Source organism: Macaca thibetana, chromosome 5 (genome assembly GCF_024542745.1).
Source record: "Macaca thibetana thibetana isolate TM-01 chromosome 5, ASM2454274v1, whole genome shotgun sequence".
Taxonomy (NCBI): Eukaryota; Metazoa; Chordata; class Mammalia; order Primates; family Cercopithecidae; genus Macaca; species Macaca thibetana.
In genome coordinates, this window is record NC_065582.1 from 9,820,801 (window position 1) to 9,828,473 (window position 7,673).

Consider the following 7,673-nt stretch of genomic DNA (forward strand, 5'->3'; position numbering starts at 1 on the left):
TATTCTTCCCACTAACTGAACAAACTGGTTTTACTCTGTTTACATTAATTTATTCACTGTCTGAATCAGGACTACTTAATTATATAAAAATTACAATAAAATATTATTAGCTATGGAATTTTAGTTGAATTGTTAGTTAAATTATTCAATCTATCTGTGTCATATTTTTCTCAAGTAGAGGCATTGAAAGTAATTACTTCCTTGGGCTATGTCATAATGACACTCAATACATGATAGCTACTACTTGTGGAAATGTTTCAAGACTTTTTTTTTCAGAAATCATGCTATAGTAAGTATATCTATATGAAAATGACCAGAGTGATCTAAGAATAATTGTATTGTCATTATTTAATACTAGAAAGAATCTATTTCAGACAGGGTACTGCCTGTGGTTGTATAATAAATTTAATTCCATTGAATTACTTTAAAATATGTTCTCCATTCTCAGCATAAATAAATATTATATAAATATTATTTCACTAAATAAGTAGATAAAAAAGTAAATTGCTCTTCCTAAAGCACAGCTTACTCTATATAACTTAAATGTGCATCTTAATTAAATCATAAAGTAAATATGTCTATTGGTGACACATGGTCATTAGCATACTTCTTATGTTTTCCAACAATCAGTATTTAATTTGTGGTTTGTCATGTCTCTGATAATGTATTTTAATAATTGATAACTAGTCTCTTTTATGCTGAGGAATCTTTCAAATAAATGAGTTCTCTGAATCCTTCCAATTAGATGTCATAATGCTAGATAACAAATATACTATATATCTGTGTATATATAGGTATTTATACCAATACACAAATATTTTGTAAATAGAAAGACATTTTCATATCAGTCCTAAGTAATGACATAGAAATGACAGTTGCATAAGAATATATGAAATATTGCTTATTGATTCCCTTAATTTGAATACACACTTAAAATTAAATTAAGAAGTTTGTATAAAAATGTCTAGTTGAAAGTACAGATTCACTTGATGCAATTAAATGAAATATATTCACAGTCTCATAAAAAACAATCATTGGTTTAACTTACCCCAAACTAAGGGCATGTTTTGTTAAAAATATTTAACTACGATTAGCAATATATGCCTGGATATCACCTTTCCATTGAGTTGGCTTGTAAAATCTTTCTTAAAATGACAAAAAAGGCAACTATGTTTTCTCTTCTTGTAGAGACTGTCAATATCCCACCTATGCTAACGAATTAAAATATAATTTTCAGTGCTAGCTTCTTAAAAGCAAGTTTTCCTCCAGCTATTTTAGTATTTCTGCAAGTATTAAACATGCATTTATTTTTGTGACTCAAAGCCATTCAGATGAACGTTTTAGCAAATCAAGTATGTGAGAATTTATAAAGTTCAATTCACAGTGAATACAAAATCTCAATAATAAATTCTATATATTCACAGAACAGAGCTACATTACATAACCTTAGAGCTTAAACTTTTTGCCAGATTGGATTCCTGGACTAATAAAATGGGTAATATAACTAACTAAATGTTGGCAGATATTTATGTAATTTTGTAAAGAAACACATGCACATGTTGGTTGATGCACGTCAACATTAATTTATATATGTATGTATGCATATATTTATCTACCTATGGGTATGTTCATTATATTCTAATTTGACATTCTTGATTTTTTTTTCTCAGTAAATCCTTTGTTTTTTTCTTATCTTTTCTAAACTTAAATATGGTAATTTCAACTCAGAAACAAGCAATTATTTTTAAAGGTTAATGTACAAGAAAAATGGCAATAAGTATTTTATAAGAAGTAATTTAATGAAGCATTTTCAACTGTGACAACCGGGAGGTTACATTTGTATGACCACATGTGACCTGCCATTCAGTTTTCATACCCCTATGAGAAAAGTACAGATTATTTGGGATACTTGTCTGGTCAAGATCAAACTACAAATGACAGAAACCTGGGATTTTTGTAGGATACATAATGGTGTATCCATGTGTTCACACTGCTGCTTTGGTCACTGGCAAGGCTAGAGTACAATCTAGTTCTGGCTTTCTATTCCCAACTCTTTCACTTATTCTATATTTCTTCTTTTGATGCAGTGACATAGGTTTGAATACTAGAAAGTGATTTGCTTTCTCAACTTTTCTTTATAATGACAAAAGAAAGCTTTTCAAATGGTGATTTAGAGAATAGGTAATTGGCTTGACTGTGAACCTGAGTTCAGATGTCCTCAGACAAGAATAAAGACTGTTAGGTACAAAAGCCGACTGCCTTCTATTTGCTTCTTAGGCATTTGTTTCAGACACTGCTTTCTAATCGCACATTAGTTCCCTCAGTGCCATCACTTTGGGTGTCAATTGAGCTATGTTTACAGAAATAAAAATGCAAACTAAATATTATGAAAATTTAATTCAATTTGAAATATATGTGCTGCCAGGGCAACCATGCTAGTGCTGCTTTGGCTGTATTTAATCATAAAACCAAGTTTTCTATGTATTGAACTTCTTCGCAGAATATTGGGTGAACCCCTTTGTGCACAAGCATCAAATAATGCTTGATTAACAAATAACCGAATATAACAAAGAAGTGTGCGAGGAAATGTCTTAGGCTATCTGTGAAACTGAAGACAGTCGATCATCATTCCAGGTAAGGTTAATGTCCGGAAAGGCAATCCACACGTGCAATAGCTCACAGAGGCATGATATTCTTCAACTCTACTCAACTCCATGAAGCTTCCTCTTCCCCGTCTCACCTCCACCCATGTGCTGCCCTGAACCTACCAGCAGCACCCAGGACGACACTAATTCTGGTATCTTAAACATTATTCAGTCATAAAACAGAATGAAATTCTGTTATCCGCAACTACATGGACAGAAATGGAACTATGTTAACTGAAATAAACCAGGCACCAAAAGATAAATTTCACATTTTCTAGCTCCTGTGTGGGAGCTAAAAATTTTTAAAAATTGAAATCATGAAGATGAAGTATAATAAGAGTTACCAGAGCCTGGAAAGTGTAGAGGGGTTGGGGGTTACAAAGTGGGAGAGATTAATTGGTACAAAAATTCAGTGAGATAGAATAAATAAAATCTAGTACATGGTAGCACAATAGGGTGAACATAATTAACAATAATGTGTTGTATATTTTTAAGTAACTGAAAGAGTATAACTGGAATATTCCTAACACAAAGAAATGATAAATGTTTAAGATGATGGATGTACCAATTACCCTGATCTGATCGTTACAGATTGTAGGCCCCTAGCAAACATCATATGTATCCCATAAATATATACAATGATCATGTACCCATAATAATTAATTTTTTTTAAAGTGACCTAGTTTGAAAAAGAAACCAACCTCATGTAATTGTACTTCAGTAGTTTTTTTTTTTTTTTTTTTTTTTGAGACGGAATCTTGTCCATCTCACTGCACTCCAGGCTGGATCTCCTCTTACTCCAACATCTACCTCCTGGGTTCAAGCGATTTTCCTGCCTCAACCTTCCAAGTAGCTGGGATTACAAGCACCCTCCACCATGCCTGGCTAATTTTTGTATTTTCAGTAGAGATGGGGATTTACCATGTTGGCCAGGCTGGTCTTGAACTCCTGACCTCCAGTGATCCACCCACCTCAGCCTCCCAAAGTGCTAGGATTACAAGGTGTGAGCAACCACACCCTGCCAATTTTTTTTCTTTAAACTGATCTAGCAATATCTTATTGTCTTTATTTTCCTCCAATTGCCTTCATTCAATTCCACGACATATACAACTTTCTGTTAGATTCAGATAGAACTTCACTTAGATTTAGATATGTATCTTCATTCATTTTGATAACAAACTAAAACTATGCATTCCCCTCTTTGCCCTCCACTATCCATCTAAGCACCTAAGTCGTAACTTGGGTTTCATTCCTGGCTCCTCTCTCCATCTCAATAATTTCTAAAAAAAGAAAAAAGAAAAAAAAAAAAGCATCTTACTCCCTTATTTAAAGTAATCCCACGATATTCCATAGTCTTCAAGATAATCTCGAAACCGTTTAGCTTAGCTATACTGTGGTCTCCTCTCATTCTCTCTTCACACTATGACCTCATTTGGGATTCTCACATGGGCTTCCCTCTCACTTTCACACACTTACATATGCTGCTTTTTATGCTTGTGGCCCGCTTCCTCCTCCCTCCTACCCTTTTCTCAGAAGTCATCCACACCAGAAAGTCTGTGTAGACCTCCCCTGCCCCCTCCACACACCACACAAACCCACATATCTGTTTCCATAGCACCCACTACGAAAGGACTTGTCACAAGCTATTGCAATAATCTGCTTCATTCTACGACTTTTTTTTCCTGATTTAACACTTTTGAGAGAAGAGGCCACACATTCCCATGCATATCTCTGGCATCTAGTATACAGTATCTAACATAAAAAAAATTTCCAATAAAGGTCCATCCTCAAAGACTAAGTAGTACGTCTCAACCCAGATAGCCCCCCACCCCTCCAAAAAACACGTGTTTCATTGTGCCTCCCTCCAGGAGATGTTGTTTGTTAACCTTCCTGGCAGAGCCAAGTGTGTCCCTTCAGTAGCTTTAATTGGTAATTGGCGAAGCACATCCCTTCAAATACTGATTTTCATACCATGAATAATACAAGCCTAGCCTAGGTAAGATCTTTTTTTTTTTTTAAACTGAAGTATTATTTTCATAGAACAGGATAGATTGTGGCTTTAAATGACTTTTTCCCAATATTCTATCTTTGTAATCTACAGAGAAGCAGTCATTTTTCAGACTCTGAGTTAGTATGCCTTTTTTTCCCCTTTATCTTATGTTGCTTTCTCATTCCCCATCTTGCAACTGTCTTGAGTTAGTCTCTATACTTGGTTCCCTGGATATCAATATTGAGGTATCTACCATTCACATTAAGGATATTATAGAAGAAAATTACTGCTATGGAAAAAATGTCCTGCAGTATCAGTGAATACATGAATAATATATAAAGTCAATATATAACAATTGCAGTCTATTCTCTTTTTAATGCAGTATTATTCTATTTTTTTTTCATTAACAGAAGTGCAGCTCTCAATATATAGAGATGATGGATTTATTTAATGTTTAAAAACTTAAGTAGGCCGAGGGCAGTGACTCACGCCCGTAATCCCAGCACTTTGGGAGGCCAAGGCGGGTAGACCATGAGGTCAGGAGACCAAGATCATCCTGGCTAACATGGCGAAATCCATTTCTACTAAAAATACAAAAAAGTAGCCGGGTTCCTGTAGTCCCGGCTACTCGGGAGGCTGAGGCACGAGAATGGTGGGAATCTGGGAGGCGAAGCTTGCAGTGAGCTGAGATCATGCCACTGCCCTCTGGCCTGGGTGACAGAGCGAGACTCTGTCTCAAAACAAAAACAAAACAAAAACAAAAAAACCTTAAGTAATAACTTTGGGATATAAGCCATTATATTCCTTAACCACTATTTTTGTTAAGACTAGAATTTAACTCTTTTAGATCTTAGCATTTAAACTTTTTCTATTTCCTCATAAGAAATACTTAAACATCATTCTCATACTGTCTTACATAAAACTTTACAGTATTTTTTCCCTTAGGAAAATAATCCCTAGGTTGTTTGGCTTTTTTTTGAACAAAACAGAATTATTATCCTAACATTATTTCAGTTCCTTTAGTTTAAATATTTTTTTGAATTTATATTATAATACATAGTGAAAATAAACAATTTACTGACAATTATTATTTTGTAATATAGTTTTCTGATACTATACAAACTAATTATAGGTACTTGTGATTTGAGGGACAATGAAATGTCCCATTGCAGAAAGAATTCCCCTTGGTCCCAGAAGCCTTCCTTATTCTTGATGAGCTCTCTGTCATCTATATTTCTATGCATTTATCTGGGGTAAATAATTATACTGTTTAAATGTTATAATTAGTTTGTGGTTATAGTAATATCTCTTTTAAGAAAACAAATCTCTGAAGAAAAGAGGAAAATGTAGGATTACAAGATGGAAAGAAGAAATATTCAAAGAAGAGAAGAAAACTTTGTCCTCAACGAACTTCATGGCCTAGAACTAAAGGCTGAGGTGCTAAAATGCTGAAAAACAAAGAAAGAAAAAAAATCTTATAAAAATGTTCTAACTTCCATCACTTACAAATTCTGATTAAGTTGCTCTATATGGAGTAATATTGTAAAAGCCTTGTTTTTATTGACACTTTACTTAGTCAAAGCATCTTTTCTTTAGCACTAACAATTTCTTTTCAGGATTAGGCTTATGGGTGAAAGCCCATTTGCATGAAAGCTAAGTTAAAAAAGATAAGCTATGAGGATAGCATTTGTAGGGTAGTGAATTTTATTTTCTCTTCAATATGTACAATACATTTAAGAATGTCTGTGTAATATGTGCTTTATTGAGCAAAGAAACAGCCAATGCATTAGTAGATGTACTTGCTTGAAATATTGATGTTGTTTAAAAATAGTTTTGTGACTGACAATCTATTGAATGAGAAACCACATTATGTTTTTATGCATGATTAAAAATCTCTTAACAAACTACTTAGCTCAGCGGAGTGGGAAGTGGGAATTTTCCAGAAAGAACAATGTGCATCCTACAATAGAAATTCCTGAAGGAGCTAATACAATGATAAATACAAGGACATAAATATTTGTATTCCATCTGTCTTTGCTTAACCTAGGATTTGGAGGGCAGAAGGAGCAGGACTGAGCATGGTGGCTCACTCCTGTAATCTGAGCACTTTGGGAGGCAAAGGTGGGAGGAATCCTTGAGATCAGGAGTGCAAGACCAGTCCTGCCAACATACCACAACCCTTGTCTCTACAAAAAAAAAAAAAAAAAAAGAGAAATTAGCCAGGTATGGTAGCATGTGCCTGTAGTTCCAGCTGCTCGGAAAGCTGAGGTTGGAGGATCCCTTGATACCCTGAGCCCAGGAGTCAGAGGCTGCAGTGAGCTATGATGGCACCACTGCACTCCAGTCTGGGTGACAGAGTAAAACCCCGTCTCCAACAAAACCCCAAAAACTTCAGTTAAAGAATAGCTATCACTGATAAAATTTTAGAAATGCCATTGGTAAGCCTAAAAAGTATATATAAACAATAATTATCTTAATTAAGTGGCATTGTTAACATCTTGCACTAATATATATTAAGATAATTCCCATAACAGGGTGAATCTATTCTGCAGGAGTGAAAAACACTGGAATAAAAGGCCTTTTTAAAGAGTTAACATTTCCAACCTCTACTACAGATAAAGAGCAACATTATAAAATAAAATATGCAAAGTAGTACTATTTGAAAGATGGACAAGACATTGACCTTCTACTTGTAATGATATTCATGTTGTTTTATGGTTGTCACTTAACCTAATAACATGAACATTGAATAGATGGCATTATTTTCATTTTCTGATAAGAAGACTGAAATACAGAAAATAAATAATTATCTCATTGATATAACAATTCATTCAACAAATAGGCATTGAGTGCTTACCATTTTCCAGGCACTCGTCAAAGAGCTTGGTTCTTGACAATGAACACCACAGACCATCCACTACCCATTCAGAATTTATATAGAATATGGGCCATAATTATCTAGGTGAATCAATGCAACAGTAGCTCTGATGTCCAGATTTCCTAGTCTATCATTTTGTGTACAGATCCTGTAACCACTT